Below are 23,530 nucleotides of genomic sequence, written 5' to 3'. Positions count from 1 at the left end.
TTATGATTACCTGTCAACTATACAGTATATGTATATGTACATAAAATATATTATTATAATGTATAATATTGTAATGTTTGTTGTCTTTTTGAAAGTTCACTTTTAGTCGAATTCATTTTGTTATTCCTATAATATAATAAATAGGTTACATTGAGCGGTTATCGTTATAACTGGTTAAATTAAATTAAAATAAAAAATTGTTAAATTAATTTAGTTTTTATTATTCTTTTTATCAGGTGCAAGCTAATGATTTTACTCTAAAAATTCCAAAGCTTTATAAATTAGAAATAACAGTTGTGTTATACATTCGCATGTTTGAAATATTTATATACCTAGTTGGAAAATTCTATTTGTTGTGTTGAAACATACATAGGAATGTTTTCTATACATACATATATAAGAAAATATGTTTATATGTATATTAGTAAAGTACTTAGTGTTTGACATGTTGACACCATGAAATAGAGGAAAGAGTTGAATAAAAATGTACACCGGCTGCTAATATGTTTAATATTATTTTTGTAATTAATTCCTTTCCAAACGAATATTTTAGTGTATGGGGCATGTAATAATTTTAAAATGTTTGCCGTGAATAAATACAGTTTAAATGACATAAAATGGAAACATCTCAAACATTTTTGTATTTTACCATATTTACATAGTACCTACTCAAAATGTATCCACATGTTCATTGAGATACATGATTTTCATAGCGAATCATGATAATTTTTTTTAGTTTTTTATATACTTTACAAAAACTAAAAAGCGTTTGTAGTTGTATTCCACTTACATAATTAAAATGCGACGTCTCCCTTGATTCGACGACCAAAAACGAGGAGTGAAATTGTTTGAATATTAATATTGTTGTAATAGAATACATCTCAAAATCGTTTCACTTCATCCGTCCCTTACATTATTCATTGCAGGTTATGTACGTACAATAAGAAATAATAGGCTTAAATAAGTTCGTTTTGTACGATAATTTAAATTCAACTACACAAAGTTCAATATTAAACTTGCCTCTCGAAACGCAAATGTACCAGTGGTGGTGCACCAGGTACATGCAGATGTTTGAGTGCTTTTGTTGTGTTCGGATGCAGTACACTCCAGTTGACCTGTTTCCCGAGCCCTAAATGCCTGTTTATGGCGTATAAATCGGGACGGGAAAGCTCTCGCTGGAACGTCCCAATAAATACACTGAGAATGGTTTCAAGTTCTTTCCTTGTTTTCCCAGAAACAATAGTTATTAGCTGTTGGTATATTCAGATTTGTAAAAAGTTTGGAGTTTAGTGCTATTGAGTCGTATTTATGCCAATTTAAAAAGAGAAATATTATTTTAGAAGCCGAGTGCCAATTTGGATTGTACGAGTATAAGCACACAACTTGTTTTTCTATTCAAGATGTTTCTCAAGAAAGAACATCGGAACATAGGATTGTCAGGCGCGCTTTGGCGGAGGTCTACATAGCACGGTATTAAAACAACTTAAATAATGAAACGATAATTTTTTTCTTAGGTTATATTATTCCATGTTTGATACATTTAAAACAGACCTTCAAACTAATAAATAATAGTACAGGATAGCCAATAATCTTGCCAGAATTATATTGCGTGGCAGAAAGGTCGATTCCTTGTTTAATAAACTATACGTTAAACCTCAATTACTGTTTTTTTTTTTTATTACATTAGGCTACTGTCCATCCAGTTAACCGACTAATTAGTGATGAACACCGCTAACCATTATACAGCTTTTCTCAGTGGTAAGACATGTTTACAACCTTACAATTTTGAAAGGAGCACAGCAATTTGTCTTGGGCTAACATTGATTTCATGCGACACGCTAACACAATAAAAGTATTTTCAAAGGTACTTCTTGAGAAGTTTATTGCGTTTGTATTGATTTAGCCAAACAGTTTTATTACCACCTTAAACGTGGTGAATTAGTTTTAAGGCGACATTTCAAACATTTTGAGCGTGACTTCAGATTTTTTTTTTTAAGTACTGCCGTGTAGCTCAATAATACTTGAAAGGTTCCTTTGTTGCATAATATGAAATAAAAATAGCTGTTTTAAAAATAGCTCTGTTTTTATTGTAGAAGACTTCCCTTTGAATATACTTCCAATTTCAACGAACGGAAAAATTAAAAGAACATTTTTAAAGATTTTTATCTACCAAATTCTTAAATTTCCACCTTTTAGCAAAAGTTATGTTGAAATCTATGTACAACATATACTATAGCTTAGAAGTTTTTAAACTATAAACCCATGGAAAACAAGTAAACGCATTTTATATTATGGCTGCTATGCAGAGGTCTATGACGTAAGTGGAATGGATGATACCGCTCACGAATATTAATGTTGTAAAGTGCTCGTAAAAAATGAAACAATTTCCTCTTTTGACAGAAAGCCTCATGCATGGTAATTTTTCACTTACATGTGGATCTCTGTAGTTAAACAAAAATGAGAGACTGGTTACATTTTGAAAGGGTTGTTGGTTTTGCTTTGTTGGCGGTGACTATAAAATGTGCGTTTTACTTTTTGATGTAAATGATTAATGGATTTGTATATTTTGATTTGTGTAAATGAGATTATTATACCATAGCGTTTTGTTTGCAGTATAAACAAAGTAAACATTACATCTCTAATAAAATTTAATAAATCAAATTAATTTTAAAATGTATTTTTGTAATACTAACTGAAGATAGAACTTCGAATTAAGTGAAGATTGTCATCTTTACTATTGTTTATTTTCTACTTAAGATATGGGCCTCATTGTTGTCCAATATTGTTTGTGTATTTTTTTTTTTCATTTTTATTTATTTTTTCTACAAATGCTGGGATGGGAGTTTATTATTGTGATGCTTGCCTTTGTTATGTGGTAAAATAATAATAACTCGACGGTTCCAGAATTAGTATTTACCTCTTTTTCTGGGATTAAATCACCTCCGTCGATGCATTGTTTTGTTGTAACATATAACGATGGCAAATGTTCATATTCCTGTTTTCTTACAAACGTACCTCCTCTCGTTATTATTCAAACATTACCAAGTCGTAGTTTTTGGGCCATTTTTCTGTATACTATTAATTTTTTCATCTACTTCAAAGAAATAATTTCGTATTTGTAAGCCTTGAGATTTGTATTTAAGAAATAAATGTAATTTTAATCGTATTTTCTTTTAAGTAATAAGTGTTTGGCGTTTAAGCCTATTTGCGTAATATTTGTGATTCCTTGTAAAACTGTACAAAGATATGCATATATTAATTCATATAATAATTAAAATGATATTGTTTATTTTCATCTAATTGTAGGCCTGTTCATTTGTTAACCTGATGATTTTTCAATTAGAAAACCTGTATTATTGTTGCTTTAAAACTAAATGAACTACATGTTGCCCGACAAGTAATTTCATCAAGTAAAATCGTAAATATTCGATTCGTTTTCTATATTTCTTTAGGTCTTTAAGCAAAGCAAGATGACTACACATCATACACACGTAACATCAGCGTTACTTAAACCCTTTCAGTATTCGTTTTTTTCGCAACGTACAAACTAAATGTTTTTGAATTGGTTCAGAAAGGATTTGTTAAATCCACAACTACAGTAGGGACTACGAAAGAGTGCAATGTGTGGCAACAAATGGATAGGCCCGCGCGTCGTTGCCACAACGCATCAACTGCGGAACGGCACGGAACCCCGGGTTACAAGTTTGGCAACATCGCTCAGTCCTCGTTGGCTGCTCCAAGGTCACACACCAAATAGGCTCCTCCCTCAACTGCACTTTTTTGTGATCCTACTGTAGGTAGGCATTGTCGAGATCTGGAGCCAAACACCAATAATTGTAGAGGGGTATCAAATAAATGATCATTGATAATTATCAAATATATTATACACGCAGGTAACAGATGGTTTCATACGGCCAAACGAGCCTTTGTGTCATCTTTATTTTTAATTATTGGTTTTGTATTCACGTTAATAAGTAAAATTTTATTTTCAAAAGTGAAATGATCTAAACACTGAAATAGTTAAAATAGACAGATTCTTAGAAAAAGGAATTTAATCTTGGTGAACAGGACTTAATTATGTACAGTTATACCGCAATACTGGCGTATTTCCTCAGAAACGAACTTAGACAGATATATTTCAAATAAAACTGTAAGAGTTAAAAACTTTTCAACCTACTCCTTTTAGTTTATTTTCATGGTCTATTATAGAATTTTTATGGGGTAATGTTTCTTTAAACAGTTTTATAGTCCTGTCTGTTTAAAAAATAGCAAAGTGAAATGTGGCGTGAAGCTGGTGGGGAATAGTCAAATTAAAAAGACGCAAATGGAAAATATAAATCTTTTGATGGAAAAGCATATGTGATACTCTTTCAGTACTAAACAATGTGTTTAATACCAAACAAGCCTATCTCTTCAAGGTTAGTATGAACGTTTTTTAGGTCTACAATACTCTCTGTCTGAAGGGGTATTTTACACGAAAACGATTAATTTTGAAAAAATTCATATCCTTCAGAAAACAATATGCCAGTTTCATATTAAAAGTCTGTTTACATTTTATTATTCCCATTAAGAAACTTTTATACCTGTAGAAATATGTTTCACTTTCCTTCAAACAGTCAGCAGTGTTTATAAGCAAACAGGATTAGAAAAAATAGTTTTCAGACAGTAGATTTTCATTTTTTATGTTCAACATAAATCCGAGGAGAAACATATGGGTTCGCATTTAATCAGTGACTCCATAAAACCCCTATGGGAATAAAAAACCCCTCTTATAAGACGAGTGGATACAGTTTTTCAAATCGTACAACTTTTATTTAAAGTTTACTCTGAAGTTCGTTCCTGAGGAAATATTCCAGTGTTGAAAAACTTTAGGCTCACCTTATGTAATGATTCAGAACAAATTAAATTTGGCATTCGGTACCTCCTGTTTTCTTATTGCACACAATTCTTGTAAATCTAATATTAAGAATACTTTCAGAGCTACTGGTATCCCTAGAAAGCAAAGCAGTATGAAGCTGTGATTGTTTATTGTCTCACAATAAGTTTACTTTTGTAAAAAAAATTTTTTTTTTCATTGTTGACATACTGAAATTCCAAAAACGTAACGACTTTAAAAACTGTCCACAGTAAAATTATAAACCGTTTTTAAAGATATGCCAATTTTGTCAAATTAGTCTGATTAATGGTGATATACCTATTTTTCATATTATATTTATAAGACTAAAAATGGTGTGTGTGTGTGTGTGTGTGTGTGTGTGTGCGTCCGTGTGCGTGCGTGCGTGTGTGTGTGTGTGTGTGTGTGTGTGTGTGTGTGTGTGTGTGTGTGTGTGTGTGTGTGTGTGTGTGTGTGTGTGTGTGTATCAGGAATAACGTTATGATGTCCAAAAGTAAAGTGAGTTGTTTCATTACAAAAAAAATAGTGTAAATGTTCTAACAAAGTTTTTGTTGTTATTACAAGATTTTACTCAGTTTTAGTTAACTGCTTACGCCAATTACACGGTAGTTTGAAAATAGATACTGCTTCAAAGCTGTGATTAAATATTCCAAGAGCTACCAACGACAGCCGCGGCGTCTATTATAAGCACATTTAATAACTGATAATCTTGTTAAGGGTGACGAATGCTTGCACAACAACGCGTTCAAGTGTTGGGACAAATTTGACTGACAGCGGAAACGATGTGACATGTTGCCACAGTAAACACGAGTTGACGGTGTCGTTATGGCAACGCGTCATCACTGGTCACGTGGTACGCTAGTTGGTCACCGCGCGGGGCTCAATTCAGGGGAAGTCTACTCTGGTCCAAGAGGCATTCGCAGTTTCTCATTGTACATGCGCATGATTTAGTTTCAGGATTTTGCGATCCAGTTGAGAAACTTATCAACAGTCGAATTTGCTAGTTTTACGGAAAGAGATGGATGGAGATCCTATATAACTCATTTTCATTTACCATGACCTTCAACTTTCAGGACATATTTTTAATGGCCTATAATTTAACCTTTCCAGCGTTATTGACGCGGATCCGCGGAGGGCCACTACAAGCTCAAAACGTTATTGCCGTGGATCCGCGTTTTTGCATTCTTTATTTTCTTACTGCTATGTTAATTGAATATTTTGCTGTTAGATGGTCCTAGTCGTCATGCGACATACAGACGGGTTGCCCTGCCTCGAATTCTGTTACAATGGGAGTGGCAGTTGCTTCTAATTGGCCAAACACTGTCTAGCGGGCGTGGCCCCGCGCCTTTCACAAAGTCATTGACGGGAGCTCCCGTCAAGGCATCTAGCCAGTTGTTAGTGAGAAGCGTCCGGTACACGCATATGTATTTCGGTTATCGCTAATTTTCTGTTGTGTCTTATTCTTTTTAAAGTAAATTATTCATATTAAATACAGCAGTTTCCAGTATTTATTTAGTGTTTTTTACCATTATTCGTGTGAATGGCCTATCCAGACGATTCGGAATTTGAAGATTTGGTAATTCTGAGCAATTACTTGGTCAACCCCAAACTTTTTAATATTTTACTACGGTCATAAGGATGTTATCACAAAGCAAGAAACATAATTCAAGCCCTGCAAGGCTGTCCTACACGTTGCCGAGCGATAAGAAGGTTCAAAGTCCACGCGATAACAGTGGCTTGCGGGAGACGCGTGGAATGTCAGTTGTGACAGCCCGCCACTAAATAAACACTCTTTGTCTACTTTTGTATTTTTCTAATTTTATTGGTTTGTAATATAGTATACGTTTATCTATAAAACTGTGTTTCATTCCCATACTTACTGAATAAATTATAAAAATATTAGTGACAACTACACTGCTATTCTACGATATTCTCAAAAGTTAAAAATTATCCTAGGTAATCCAAAAAAGGCTAAACGAATTTTATTTACCGTTAAATAACTCTATTTTGACATACAGAAACGAAAATAAATTTAACTTTACACATTGGAAATTTAAAAAAATTGTAACTTTATCAAAGATCAGGTCTAATTTTTCATGACGCTTAAAGGGTTAATTAAGGCTTGTCACGCAAATTATTTGTTGGATCTCTGTCAGCAAACGTGATAACGAAAAAAATTTCCTTTAATGCCAAAAACCTTAAATTTGGAAATTAAAAAAATGTATGATATCTTATTTTGTTAAGTAAAATTACAACTCTCCCATAGATCTCGCCGCTCCTCCTACTGTCCAATTTGTTTATACAAAAAGGAGAGGCCGGTCTCCTGTTCAGCCTTTTTTTGTCTGTCCTCATGGGACAGACGATCGTGTTGTGGGACGATCGTGGGACAGACGAAACTATCGTGTTCGACGATATTATAAAACGAATAAGGAGAAAAGTCGATACAGTAGAAGGTGAACCTGTTCTATCTCTAACTTAAAAAAATCTGACATTTTAGACCGCTCAACTGTTGGCAATCCTAATGACATGCGACCTGTAGACCTCCGATTGCTCCAAACTTACCTGAGGACTTCAATACTTTAAAAATGATTTTTCAAAAAGGTGCGGTACGATTGTAAATAACACAACCTCATGTAACGTGGCAATTTTATGATTTGTCATATCTGGCAGAAATTCTTTCAAAAACGTTAACATTTTATAAAAGGGACTAACGAACGGATCCCCCATACGATCGTTATGACCTGGATTGCTCAGGATTACCTTTAACCATACAGTAAAGTATTATTTATGTAGCCTACAATGTGTTGCTCGATGCTTTTAACAATAAGTGTGGTAACAAACTAACTAGAATTCCAAGGTTTACTGATGATGGCATATAAGTGTGGCTGCGGCTTATCATAAAGTAGAATCAATTGCTTATCGCAGTGACAAATCAACTGTTGCTCCGGAATTCGAAAGAAAGACCTCAATATAATTAGAACACAGTTGGACGTCACATATGAGGTTAGATGTATATTGATAATTTCAAGAAAACGGAGTTTAAGTCAGAGCCTTGAGGCATTCCTCAGCTGGCAACGGAACTTTCAGAATATATTCCATCTAATCGCACTCATGTCTTTTCCAAGGGATAAGATTAGGTCTAATGAAAGGCAAGAAGTACTTCAAAAGTGGGAAGACAAAAAGTGGGGTGATTGGGAATGTTGTAAAACTTTATTTTTGTAATCAATATATATTTGTTATGTAACATCTCAAAAATCCTATTTGTACTAAAATAAAAACATCTTTCATTAATAACAGCGAAGCAGGGCCTCGGTGTATGAAGTGTAATCCAACAACAGATGCGTGATGGTGAGTGGTGGAAGGAAATGTGGAAGTGGAAGTGTAATCCACCAATAGATGCGTGATGATGAGTGGTGGCAGGAAATGCGGAAGTGGAAGTGTAATCCACCAACAGATGCGTGATGTGAGTGGTGGCAGGAAATGAGGAAGTGGAAGTGTAATCCACCAACATATGCGTGATGGTGAGTGGTGGCAGGAAATGTAGAAGTGGAAGTGTAACCCACCAACAGATGCGTGATGGTGAGTGGTGGCAGGAAATGTAGAAGTGATACTTTTAATTCCGTTTATGAATGACATGCAAATAAGGAAAGAATTTCAACTAGATGCATAACCAGGACAGATCTGTATTACCTTCGTAGAATGTTTCAAGAATGCGACTGGCGATTGTACCAGTGGATGTTCGTACATTTGTGCCTCCCCCGTGCATCTATATACCATCGGGGGGGGGGGGTTATTACGTCTTGTAAAGAGGTGCTTATTTCACCATTGAATTAACTTTCCCAGTAATTATCGCGAATGTGTTGCGAGATAATGATGAGCTTAAAAGAAAATCACATAACTCATTTAATTGGGTTTTGGTATTCCAAGCCTCCTCTTAAGTTTCAATGAAAGTGCGGCGGTATGAATTACACTATAGTATTAATGTGTGATTGAGATACACCTTCGTAGTTAGGTGTAATTTATAGAGGAGACCTACAGTGTTGGCTGGTTTTCTCCCTCGGCCCAACAAAGTTGTACATTATGAGCTGCCGAGTCCACCACATTGTAAACACTGTTTTGGCAGAGCCGGCCATCATAAGTTGTTTCCGACAAAGTTCTCCGTTCTTTATAATGTTGGTGGCTCCTCTAGTTTGAGGGGGGAGGGACTCTTGTGTGAAATAATCTTAACAATGTTTGCTTGTTGTATTTAGTTAGCGATATATTTAAGTCAATTACGTGGAAAACTAGTCACGTTATTTAAGCAAGGCAAAGATTTAACATGGAAAGTTAGAAAGTAAATTGTATATTGATGTCTCCCAAGACATTTCAAAATCCTTGAGGTAACACTCCTCATCCTTACACGTTATTGGTGAAGTCCTAGGTCTGAGATGTTAGATATATGATCTTGTTTACTTATGTGAAGAAGGCTCTGTTATAATTTTAAAACCACTAAATGTTTAAACTCGCCTAAATATGACATCATGATCATGCCGCCTCTCGTATTCTATAATGGACGGTCATTTAGGTAGTTTGGAATCACACCTCGCCCCGTTAGAATCAACGCTGTTAGGAAATCGCTCTCTCTCCCTCCCTTTCCTCTTCCCCCTCTCCTTACTCTCTCACCACCCCCCTCTCACTCTATTCCTCTCCCCCTTCACTCTCCCTCTCCCAACTGTCCCTCTCCCCCCTCTCCACTCTCTCCCCTGTTCCTCTCCCCCTCTCTTCCCTCTCCACATATCTCCCCCCTTCTCTTTCATCGTAAAGTCTTATTTGCCAGAACTACATAGCCAGCAGATTTACAGGGGCTGTACATGCTCAGATTGTTCATTCGCGTATTACACTATCTTGTGAAAGATCTGTGAGTTAAACGAAAGCATTATTTAATTTCATACAGAAATAAAAAGTAAAAAAAAAGTAAAGAATGTCTTATTTTACCAGGCGAAGTTAGGACTAAGAAGCCCTCTCTAACACTTAAATAAATTACTTTGTTTTAAAAATTAAGATCCGACAATGTTTATGTTATATAAAAGTAAGGAAATCCAACCGGTACGTGCAGAACTTAAATGGTTTGCTTTTGTAGAACTGTTACTCAGCTCGGAACCGGAAACGGGCCCCCACTACTTCTCAGAAAAGAATTTCGTAGAGACGGTGTTTTTATTCTAAAACGAGATTAAAATATATGAATGTACTCGACACAAATTAAAAAGACATAATACAAAGGCATACAAAGACAATTAATTAGTGAGTTCCAATGTTCTTGCAATCATATATTTTTTTATCCTTTGATGTTGTAATTAAAGCACATTTCCACAGATCCTTGCACATTTTACTTTCTTTGTTTGAGAATGGCTGAAGCACGTTATTGTAATCTGTACCTGTCGCCTTTAAATTTGAACGAGTTATGCTATATGTAGTTTCTCTGATATTAATATGTGTATATGTACGTGTCAAATCATATGTAATTGGTGTAACTTTGTTGCAGGTGAGATGACTAAAGGTGTCTTCCACCGTAAGTTTTATATTTAAATTATCAAAATTTTGATGATCAAACATTCCCTTGCATAATCACTCATTACAGTATATTCCGGCAACGTATCGATTCGATTCATGCACCATTGGATTCGGAAAAAAAGCCTAAGGAATACTATAGTTTTATTCCTCTTTGTATTGTAGTTGCAACGTACCAAGTTCGTAGTTTGGAACGTAAAAGAAGATGATTCATTGTGACCGCCATGTTGTCGATGCCGTCTGAGTTGTTGATGTGACGAGTCGTGTTTATTTGTGTTTTAGTGTTGTGTTTAGTGTGTGGTGAATTGTTAAATATTGCAGTAGTGCAAATAAATAAATTTCTCGAAAATGTTTCGCAAAAGTTTTGAGTAATGACAAAATGAAACTTTTTTCGACTCTTCAAAAAAAAGTAATGGAATTTATTTTACTACTGCTGTATAGTTTACTTCATTCTGAGTAACAAAATATGCAATATAACATGTATTGAAGTAAAACTGTATTAGTAAAACTTTTATTAGCAAACTCTTACATATACACCGTATTATCACAATTTATGCGCATCCCTGCTTTTTGTTATATAGTGTTATTATAGTTTCATAAATTTGTATAATGCTTATGTGTTTCTGAAACTAGAATAAATTTGACACAAAATGGCTATCTCACTTTTATAGTTTTCTTACTATAACTTGGTTTGCTAGATATGGTCCCCCCAAATTAAAAAAAAAAAATGTAAATTTTGAATTTCATGGAAAAAAATTTTTAGTAAACATTTTTTAAAGGCCAAATTTAAATACTAATATTATTATATGTTTAATTCTGAACACAAAAATATATACTTCTATATATATTACTTTTAATTTATATTTTTAATAAATTTCTTTAAAAACCCTTGCACGAGGCTCGAAAACATGCCGCCACTACAGGAAAAAATGACCGCCAGTTGGAGGGTTAAGTAAGAGATGTCTCTTAGTTTTTCTTATCATTATAAATACGATGTAAGAGTTGTAAATGAGCGGTTATGTGCACGAATGTGTTAAGTTTGGGAAAGCTGTAACGAGTTTTCGATACGTAAGTGAAAAAAAGCATTAGCATTTTGTTTTTTCCTCTCGTAATATCTTTTTTTAATATTTCGACTTCCATCTCAAGCGTCACCTAGATACACAGCAAGGGCCTTAAGGTGAATAATTGGTACATTTGAATTGATTGTAGGCCTACTCTTAATGAGCAATTACTGCCAAAAAAGGATTCATTAACTTATATTCATCTTGCTTTGGCCACAGAGCTTTGCGATATCTTCTTTTAGAGTAGTAGACAAGAAACAAGAAATAAGGCAATATCTCAGCGATCTTAAATTGGCGTTTCATTTAATTATAGGTAATTAAATCGTTTCGCTACCGGTGGTAGGGTCTAATAAGATATCAAAAGAGATCAGCTGTTGAGAGAGAAGAGGTTAACATTAAATAATATAAATAGTGTGGCTCCTAATGATAATTACTCCTTATAACAAGCAGTAACAGATAATATGAGTAATGGCAATTAAAATATTATGGTAAATGAAAAGGTTGTTCTTTTACAAAGTGTACCATGTCTTTAGAGATGGTAAAAATAAATTAAAAGAAATTGGCCTCGGAGGGCTGGGACGGGCCCCGCCATATGTATATTTGAAGGGGCTATGTTGGCGGGCGGATCTAGTTCAATCTAATAACTGTAACTTACTACATTAACAAAGTAATAAGCTGTTAGTTGGATATAGGATGAGGGAGGGGATGAATGGGGGGTTGGTGACTGGGGGGTTGGTAAGTGGGGGGTGAAGCGGTGTGGCGGAGGCGCGTTGGTGGGACATGATGGGGCTTGGCCGAATATTTTCTCCGAGGCCCGCCAAAGCTAAGTAAGGCCCTGTAGACATGTTATACAAGCAATTAAAATATATTATTTTGAAGTTGAAACAATCATCATTACGTCACGATTTATCGTTTTAAAACGCGATTTACCTTTTATTTTACTGGGTTTTTTTCTACTCGTGTGTACACTTAACCATTGTATTACGAGGGTATAGGTCAACACGCCCAGTAGTGAGTGAGTGAGCTGCGTATGTTTTGGTTGCCGCCGGCGCTATTTTTGAAGCGGCGTAGGCGTCCCTAATTCCCGCCTATTAACATTCTTGCTTGGACACAGCGCCGCGGTTTGTGCATGTATATAGTACAGGGTGATACTGACCAGCGTCTAGGCGGCGCGGCGGCGGATCTTGTGTGTGTGTGTGTGTGTGTGTGTGTGTGTGTGTGTGTGTGTGTGTGTGTGTGTGTGTGTGTGTGTGTGTGTGTGTGTGTGTGTTTTCTCGCCTACCCATACGTGGACTTGAACAACACATGGCCTCACATTCCATCTTGAACTGTTACTCCTACGATATTACGTGTAAATCGTTCCCACCGAACCAGATACACTTTATTTTTAGGGATAATCAACGTGCTAATTTTACAAGTTACACTTGTTTGTTTGTTTGAAGGTTAAATCGGGCGAAGGAATCCCGACGGCGAAGTTAAACTTAGTCAATTGACGGCGTTTATACGTACTGTACAAATAACATTATTTACATTTGATCAGAATCAGTCATAAATTTACAATTCATACATTCACGAGACTCATTATTTTATACTCCTATTTGTATGCTATCATCACTATTCAAATAGAATTTTTAATACGATTTTATTAGAACGTGTATGTTTACTTTTAAACTAATAACGCCATCTGCGTGCAATCATATATCATGTGAATATTAAAGAATCACATAATTTCTTAAATATACCATTGTTTGGAGTTCTGAAAGAATATTTACTAAATGGAATATACTTATACATAATTTAACGACATCAACCCCATATTTTAATTTCTTTACTTAATTACTGTATTTGGTATATTGTAATTGTATTTTGTTTGGTAACAAATGGCTTATTAAAAGATTTGAAAAATTTTATAAAAATGGAATAACTAAAATTCCGTTAAAGAACTAAAGATTCCTCTATAACGTGTTTTACAATATTGGCTAAAATAGTTTCACTTTGTTAATAAATAAGGCTGGGTGTAGTTAATTAATATCTTTGCAAGGGATTTTTATTATCGCACATCCTCAGTGCTAATTACAAGATAGCCTACTTTTCCTCTAGCATGGGGGGGGGGGGGGGTGGGGGGGGGGGGGGGTGGGGGGGGGGGGGGGTGGGGGGGGGGGGGGGTGGGGGGGGGGGGGGGTGGGGGGGGGGGGGGGTGGGGTAAAACTAGAACATTTCGGGATGTGTTTAGAAATATTTTTGTTCGAAAACCCTTAGTTTAGGCCTAAAAACTTTATTGAGATAAATTGAAGAGATAAAACTTGAAATGTAAGAAACTTGAGTGACTGCGAAATTATTACTGAAGTGAAAAAATTGGACTAAGTGTTTAAATATGTTTAATATGCTCAACAATTTTATTTCACACAAAGGTGTTTTGAAATGGAAGTTAAATTAGTTTTTATAGGACAAAGTTTTCTGTTTTAGAGAACTTGGTTAATTTGTAATAAACCCTACAAATGTCGATCTTTATACGATTTAGATTATTACATTACTTTAATAACTGTATCTTCAAAGCCCGCGATGTGAAGCTCTCAAGAGAACTGTAGCGTACCGGTATATCGAGAAGAATCGACCCGCGAGTTAAAACTCTCGCATACAACCTAAATTAATTATAGACCAAACTACGGCAGCTAAATTTATCAAGAAATATGATTCAAACAGTTGAAGTGTCGTACTAAAATTCCACTATTTTTTAACTAACCCGATCCAAAAATCCCGACTACATTTTTCATACCGCGATTAAAAACTTATATAAGTTTTTTTTATAAGTTTATAAAGTCACTTTCTACTTGACTATCTAAAATATTAAGTGACCGGTTATTTAGCTTTTGGATGTCACCATTCGTGTTAATGACTTATCAGCTTTATTCATGCAAAGCTTAAAAACGTTATCAGTATTCTAAGTAAGCTAGATCATGATTTATTTGAAACAGTAGCATTGAAATTTAGCACCGTTCTGAGCTTAGTTTTGCGTTTCTTGCCTTCGACAAGATGGCAAACACGGGTTATATACTCCATCCATTGGTCTTATCTAGTCTTTGGCTGGATATATAATAGAAATAGTTTACAGCAATTAATTAACCATACATTTCTGTTTTTTTTTATATATATTTTTTTTTTTACCGGAGAACTATCATTGTGTTTGTTGTATTTTCAATAACCAACTACATTTGGATTCAGGAAGAGATTTTAACATGTACGTGAGTATATTTAGGGAACTGATGGTGATGGTTATCATAATAGCAAATGCTCAACATTGACCTCATATAGAGCTTACTCAGTCTTTTAAAGATAGAGTCTAATATGAAATATTGCGTAGGTCATGTCAGAGGGAGAATACGGGAGTACGTTACACCAAGTGTCGCGTACCAGGCTTAGCTAAGATTGCATGCAAAATGTTAGGTCTGGCTCATTTCATTTTGGAATTGCCTTTCGGACAGATAGATTATCATGCTGAATAGAAATTTTAACATTCCCCGGCTTATAAAGTGAAATGAATTGTGCCAACCTACTGAGTGATGGGGTTCATAGAGGCTTAGCTAATCCACCCCGTGGATGGACATGAACTATCCATGAAGTTACATGCTCAATTAAACGTTTGTATATAAAACCTTTCACTAGATATCTTGTGGATAGTTAAATCACATATGTTAATATGTCACATGTTAAAATCTCATATGCGTGTTCTGAGTTTGTCTGCAAATTTATATATCCTGCCATTTTTTTCGTTACCCTTAGGGCCAATGTAAATTGTTATATAACACTCAGCTAATCCAATGGAGAAACATACATCATGATCGAACTCATGTTTCTTGTATAAAAATTGATCAATCATGCAAAATTTCAAGGTCACATCATTGATAGATTCCCTTACCGCAATAAGGATGTTTCGAGCCTAAGAAGATGTGCCGGGAACATGATTACATGATTTTGTAAATATTGCAGGGAGACTCCTGAATATGATCCTGTTCGTCCTTTCACTCCCGAGAATAGTGGAGGACTCTTTGAGAGTCCTTCGCCTCGAGTTCCAGGGTATACATTTGACATTTAGAGACCGATATGGAATGGGTGGGGGTGGGGTGGGGCTGTATGCCCGCCAGTAGCAATATGACCCCTTGCAGTATTAAATACGGCTTTGTGTAGAATCTGTGCCCCACCTGCCTTTCTCTTGAATTATGACCAATAAGGTTCCAACAGGCGGGTTGTAGATCTTTGCGTTACGTCGTCGCCTAGGTGCATAGTAAATTTCCGTGCTTTAGGTTGTCTAGATTGAAATCTGATGTAGATTTTCTATGTCGTTAGTGATAGTTTCTGTAATTTTGTATGAAATTCAAAATTGGTGGGAACATAACGGCTTAGTATTTTTGCCATAGTTCTTTTTTTTCATCATTTAGCTGTGAAAAGCACACAATAATACAAGCAATAAATATATGGAAATGAGTAAAATTTTCAATTATTCGTTAATCTTTTTATGTTTTCAAGAGTGTAGTGATTTAAAAGTTCACAATTCGCACTAAGTTTAAAGACTATTTTTAATATTCTTTAAAATTTAAATTTGTAAAATATTTAGGGTTTAGTATTTATTTTATTTTTAAATACATACGGGTCTCGCTATTTGTAGAAATAAAAACTAATAGCTCAGTTAGTATTAAAATAATGTGATCAAGACCAAATATAGTGAAAAACTAAAGACCAACAAAAATTTGTTAAAATGTACATGCTACTTGTGTTATTTGAAATACATTTTTTCAGCGCATTAGAATAAGGCATTGCGAATATACCCTTGTAATATGAAGTTAAATAGCCATTAATAGTACTAAATGCGTTTTTTGTTTTAGTTTATTTGCCCACGGTGACTCTAATTGCTAACCATTAAAACTTTTCAAGATAACTCAATAGTTACATCTCGAAGTGCTTATAAAAAATTGTGAACTTAACACTATTTTTGCTCCATTAGTTTATAAAAATGTTAATTGAAACACAATTAATTCTACCTTTCAATTCGATTCGATCAATTCATATCATGAAGCCTCAAAGTATAAAGTTCTAGGCACTTGAATTTTTAAATAGGTAATTCGATGGATAAAACGTATGAGCTATTTTAATTCGTATATGAGTATAATCATCGCCTCTGCTTTGGTTGGAATCATTTCTGGATTACAATAATTATTATTTTCACTCGAATTGAGAATATACTATAGTATACTTATGAAAATTGTGCACCCTATTCACGGATTAGTCTGTAAACCCTCTTGCCCGCACCAATTCTGACTGAGCCTTTCTTTTGGTATATTCAAACTCTCATTCATTTAGTTCTTGCATCCTTTTATCTAGATTAGTTGTTCAAGTTTTAAAGTTGCCTCTCGCTCTCAGGATTTTCTCTTCGCACCGGGCCACCATTTTCTAGCAGTTTCGCTCTCAAATCATGTTCCAACCATCGTCAGCTCTCTTTAGTTTTCGGTCCATATTCTGTCTGCACCTGTAGAAGCTGTGCTTCACATGAACCCAGGTGAATCTCTAAAACCGCGGGTGGGAAATTTCCTTTTTCTAATCTTGTGCAGTCACGATCCAAAAGAATCATCACCAAGCAGAAATTCAGCGAGGAAGTGGCAGTCTACCTTGAGAAGTATTAATCCACCTGGCGAAGTAATAGTCCACCTGGAGTGGAGAAGTAATAGTCCACCTGGCAAAGTGGTAGTTCACCTCTTGAAGTAGTAGTCTACCTCGCGAAGTAGTAGTCCCCCTGTTAAAGTGTTAGTCCACCTCATGAAGTAGTAGTCCAACCCAGTGAAGTAGTAGTCTACCTCGCGAAGTGGTAGTCCCCTTGTTAAAGTGGTAGTTCACCACTCGAAGTAGTAGTCCAACCCAGTGAAGTAGTAGTTTACCTCGCGAAGCAGTAGTCCCCCTGTTAAAGTGTTAGTCCACCTCACAAAGTAGTAGTCCAACCTAGTGAAGTAGTAGTCTACCTCGCGAAGTAGTAGTCCCCCTGTTAAAGTGTTAGTCCACCTCACAAAGTAGTAGTCCAACCCAGTGAAGTAGTAGTCTACCTCGCGAAGTGGTAGTCCCCCTGTTAAAGTGTTAGTCCACCTCACAAAGTAGTAGTCCAACCTAGTGAAGTAGTAGTCTACCTCGCGAAGTAGTAGTCCCCCTGTTAAAGTGTTAGTCCACCTCACAAAGTAGTAGTCCAACCTAGTGAAGTAGTAGTCTACCTCGCGAAGTAGTAGTCCCCCTGTTAAAGTGTTAGTCCACCTCACAAAGTAGTAGTCCAACCCAGTGAAGTAGTAGTCTACCTCGCGAAGTGGTAGTCCCCCTGTTAAAGTGTTAGTCCACCTCACAAAGTAGTAGTCCAACCCAGTGAAGTAGTAGTCTACCTCGCGAAGTAGTAGTCCCCCTGTTAAAGTGTTAGTCCGTCTCTCGAAGTGATTGTCCACCTCGCGAAATGCTTTTCTGTTTTCACAGTGTAACGTTTCCGACGTAATGTTTGGCCCTGCTGATGTATTCCAGATCCCATAATAAAGATCATATGCTCGCTACACTACTTGCTCCTCCTTCCTTTTGCATGCAGATTACGTTGATGTTGGCCTAATTGTATTTAGTTGTACGTTTCCATCTGAAGCGTATAAATGTAGTGTCTGATGAATTAAATTCTGATTTATTAGTTGCTAAATTGCTTACCAATGATAAGACCAACGTAATTATTTTACAAAGCGGATGTGATTAAATGTACTGATCGCGAGAGAAAAGAAGAGACCTGGATTCTGGCCTATCTGAAATTTGCAGGCGCTACTACTAGTATGTTGCCGCGCCTTGTTTCGTAATTCCATTATTGTTTCACTGTTCCATTGCTATGATAAACAATTCGCAGGGTTGGCTGTGGGGCGAAGCGCCTGAAATTACCGCGCGGCAACACACTAGTACACAGCTGTGCGCCGGCACGGGCCAGGTCTCTTCTTTTCTCTCGCCCTCAGTATTCTGTTTTCTGTTTTGATTAAATACAAGTTTTTTTTTCATTTCTGGCTAAGTAGACTTTTCATTGATAATTTGAATATATCTAAATCCTTTCATGTTCTAATAAAAATAATGTTCCAGTAGTATGCCACTAATCACTGTTTACCAGACTTGAACCGCGCGATCGCCCCCAAATCAGCTAGAGCTGCACGGGCTTTAGGCTTAGTATTGATTAGATCCACTCAGTGGCCCTGATTACAGAGCTTCCGCATGATCTGAGCTTAGAACTGTTATCAAGGTATTTAATTAATATCTGAGTTATAATTTTATTTCTAACTAGCTGTTTCCCGCGGCTTCGCACGCTTCTGGTTCAAGTGAATTATATTTCCAACGGCGATGTAGAGTTTGACCTTGTTGCCACGATCAAGAAAATCTGTCAGAAGTGTATGTCTATAGCCATTGTACACGCACAACGCACATTTACTTTATTAAAAAGTGGTCTAACACTCAAGCTTTAAGTTCAGCCAGAAATTTATTTTTAAGACAAATATACATAATAAATTAGCGCCTTCAAATGGTGTTTGGCAATTTAATATACGTAACTGTCTTGTAGTTGCAGTTTATAATGTGCAGGCGCTTTGAAAACCTTTTTATTTTGCAGCGCTGCCTTGTGGTAAGTTACATCAATGGGCATAGCATATAAACCTTCCCCGTGTAAAAATACATAAACATACAGATTTTCATAACGAACGGTCAAATAGTTTCTGAGTCTATAAAGGACATTCACACAAACATTCATTTATATATATATATATACTAGCGGGCCCGGCGCGCTTTGCTGCGCATTTCAATAATTTTTTTGCAAAAGTTGCCCGCGGCTTCGCACGCAATTTCCCGTTGAAAACAGTACACTATATTCACTTATTCTTTTTCTATCACATTCTAAACATTGCTGAGATAATTGATAGTCGTTCCATCGTGAGCCTCTTGGGCGTATTATGAAGGTATGTACCATATTCCTGCCTCTATCTAGCTGTTACCCACGGCTTCGCACGCAAATCTTAAGAACCGAAGTCCTTATATTACTTAGTAAATTTTTTTTTTTTACTATAATAAATTTTAGATTAAATTAGTTATATCTCCGATGCCACGATTGAGCTTGCTTTGTTGTCTCGATCGAGAGAATATGTACACACGGAGTTTTGAGAACCATACTTCTGTCAAAAAAAAAACAACTAAGGTTGATTTTATAACATTCTTTATATTTGTAGCCAACGTAAGATAGTAATTATGATATCTGCATTACTCTTCTGATCAAGCATGAGCATGGTTTATATTAAATAAATATTGCAGTTAAAGGTGAATTTTTACGTCAAATTTGAATTGTATTATCTGGATAGTAAAGTCTATGTTTAACAGTGATTGCAAAAACAGTTTAAACAAAATTTGTCGTTTCTCTTAAGCTTACTCTATGCTTTAAAACTATAAGTGTAATATATGTTTACAAAGAACAGCTGATTAAAAATTTGAAAAGACGTTAACATATGTTTGCTGCAATGCATTTCTTATGGGTATTTCTGTAACCAGTGGGGCGGAATCCTGAATCGGGAAAGGGATGGGCATAGCTTATAAACCTTCTCCGTGGAAAAATACATATACGTACAAATTTTCATCATGATCGGTCCAATAGTTCACGATTCCATAAAGGACAAACATACAAACATTCATTTTTATATATATAGAAGATATATATATATATATATATATATATATATATATATAAAATGAAAATAAAAATATGTAATTGAGTAGGATCCATGTATAAAGGAAAAATGCTTACGTGGACTGCTAATGATTTAGAAAAAATACACTTATTAATAAATTAAAACTAAATTATTTAAATTATCTGGGCAAATTTTACCAGATCATCAGAGCAATTAGACCGAGCATCTTCTTTCATATATTCGATGACGTTTCTCTTGATTTATTATTATTAGAATATAATCTGAAAAACACTATGCATGCTATGTTTTAATTTTTAATTCTGTTTTGTAACATTACGTTTTCCTTTTATAAGTCCTAGAATGGCGTTGTTGAATCCTCTGGCATTCTACAAGATATCATAACAATTCCACATCTAGGTATACACAATACAATTCAATACTATTGTGTTATTCGCAATATTTATTCATTATGGTTTCAGATGAGTCGAATCACTAAGTTATGAAAAACTGTACCTTTTGGTGTGATGGATCTTTAAGAATCTTTGTATTATCTTGATCTTTCTCCTTGCGAGACGTAAATCAGTTTTCTTAAGGCTGTCACGGGCCTAATATGATCCAAGTGGATCCTAATACTTTCATCAGTATGCTTTTGATTGTCGTCACAAGAAATGATGAGCCTCTTTCTTGGATCTTTGTCAGAATCCCTCGAACTTAAGTGAAGCCTGGTTGCAAAGCGTTGGATATTGGTATTAATCCTATAATCTCCGGTTGGCCTTTTGGTGTAATTTCCTCCGAAATTATGATGTGGGCCGTTTTCGTAAATGGTCAGAATACGACTCTCTTTTCTCAGATCTAAGCAAGTTCTTATATTCTCTGCCACCCGAGTGTCTAGATTTGTAGACAGTTGTACTTAATGTACGGGTGCAAGTTTGAGACTAGATGGAATAAATCTAGAAAAGTACCATCTTTGTTGATGAATTTCTATGCCCAATGTCAATCTTCAAAAGTAATTGGATTCTAAAAACATGATTTAGCTCTTCCTTTAAATTAAAATCTTTCCTGATTGGAACCGAAACATTTTCTAGTACTATGCATGAAGAAATTTGGACAATGCAGAGCAATTTCTTTCGTTCTTGTTTTTCTTTTCCACACTTTTGATCTGTTTACCACCAGTAATGGCGAGAGCGTTGACGAAACAATGCGATGTAATTAAGTTTTTTCACGGAATCTGTTGCATCGATTCCACGTATCTCGTCCACTTGTACGGGCGGTTGTAAGCCGGCGATTACGGACCAGATGTTGGCGCTAAATCACCAGGTCCTCTCGCGCGTTTAATTATAATCCCTGAAGAGGAACGAACTTGCACGCCGTTACATAAGTGGCGGATCGTAGCATAAATATCCTGTTGGCGAGGAGGCAAGAATCCGCGGACGTCACAACCGCCGCGTCACGGCCCGCGCCGCCGCCGCCGCCGGTCAGTGTTTTGGTCGGCTCGCGAAGTGTTTCTCCGAGGAATCCAGGCTACATAAAATCCGATTCAGTTTAGTCTGGTACGTTTTTATCTGGGATTTTCGATCGTCCTACAACTCGGCACGTTGCCCAGTTCAATACATGATTTTTAAATGCATTTTGACCAATTTAGCGTGGTAATTAGTTAGCACAGTGATGGTTATATTAACGTTGAGAGTACATTGTACGCCAAACCAATGTCTGTACTAAGGTAAAGATGCTGCTCTCGACGACCGTTGTACTTATGGAGTCAAGTGAAGGTCTTCAGGGGAACCTACTTCTGAAACACTCGGGAGTTCTGGTAAAATTTTTAAATACGAATGTTTGTTTTTTTATAAAGTTTAAAAATTTTTAATGAAAATGATGCTCAATCGGGAATTATTTTTCAAAATAATACTTCGCTGCTATTAGTCCACCATGATCCATTCTGTTACCCCATTCGAATTTTCTTCCCTGTATTATTCTCGAGCTATTTTATGAATATTAAGGGAAAGTAAGGCATCCCCTTATTGGTTAAGATCAATAGATTGAAAATATATGATACCAGACTTCAGATAAAGTAGAAACTTATCGTATCTGAACTCAGAGCAGGAGTTTTGCAAATAAACCTGACGTAATAGAATTACCAAAATATATATATATAAGAAGAATCGATCAGAAAAATCCTGTGCAGTTTGTATTTGCAGAGGTTATGCTTGGAAAATATTCAAAATTGACGATGTGGATTAAATGATGGAGTGTTTTAAATCGTTAGTATAATAATCGATAGTATCATTATCCGAATCAGTAGTGTTGTTATCAGAATTTTATTATGTTAATGCATGTTCAAGAAAAATGAAGCTTGTGTGTTTAAATCTAAGCAAACACTAAATGAAAAAACACTGATGTAAAAAAACAAGTAATAGTAAAGATAGTAAAGGCAATAATACTAATATGATATTTTTACCTAAACAGTATTGGTCGTGTTTATATCGATTCGAAATATCTATATCGCAAAAGAAGAATGTCGGTGTTTTCATATCGATGGCCGATACCAAAGACTAGAGACTGGAGATGGTCAGTTTAGTTTTTGGAGTGTTGCCAGCGTCCCGCTATTTCAGCCGCCAACCACTTTATTGGGATTTGTATTCCAAAGCTGTTCCCCCGCATAATGAGGACCTTGTAACGATAAACGAGAATATGCGGATCATTCCCCTCATTTTTCTCTGACTTGAGACGATGACAACGTTATACGGCCTCCTTCTACAGTTTAAAAATAACTCGCCGGTCCTTGTTGTGTTTTGTATTTACCGTAAGTAGTTTTTACCAATTAACTCATACAAACGTAAGACCGTCTGCAAGTTTCTGTTTCTGAGTTCTGTTCTGTTCTGAGTTCATGTCGCCCTAATAGTGGACCTATAGGCACATATGAGGTAAATAAATCTGATAGATTTGAGATTGATAAATTTTAAATAGCCATTTTTGAACTGAATTTTCATTTCACATCTTCAGTGAAAAAATACAATGATTTAGTTTATTTTATATTTAAACCTTTTTGGGGCTAGAACACGTCTAATTTACCTATTGAGAGTTGGGAGCGCGTAGCCAGCAAGTTTCTTATTCATTGATTCAGACCAAGCTGTAACCCCTGTTGTGGGGGGGAGGGTGGTACGACTGCAACCTGTGGCTGCGATCGCGTTGCCCCCGCAACCCTCCATATTGCCTAATTTTGTTTTTTCCAACTGTTAAAGAAGTTTAGTTTGCTTTTATGTGTTTTTAGAAAATGGTAAAAAATTTTCTTTATCAATTTAAGTTGATAAGGTCAC

The 23,530-nt window shown here is 35.7% G+C and overlaps 1 protein-coding gene across 5 annotated transcripts in view; it reads left to right on the top strand.

Moving 5' to 3' along the window:
* LOC124367798 (phosphatase and actin regulator 4B) overlaps window positions 1-23,530 on the top strand; it is a 514,259-nt gene that overhangs the window by 445,922 nt on the left and 44,807 nt on the right. The gene's annotated exons all lie outside the window — the stretch shown is intronic.

The sequence above is a fragment of the Homalodisca vitripennis genome, chromosome 8 (assembly GCF_021130785.1).
Source record: "Homalodisca vitripennis isolate AUS2020 chromosome 8, UT_GWSS_2.1, whole genome shotgun sequence".
Taxonomy (NCBI): domain Eukaryota; kingdom Metazoa; phylum Arthropoda; class Insecta; order Hemiptera; family Cicadellidae; genus Homalodisca; species Homalodisca vitripennis.
This window is presented reverse-complemented; position numbering and strand designations above follow the sequence as displayed.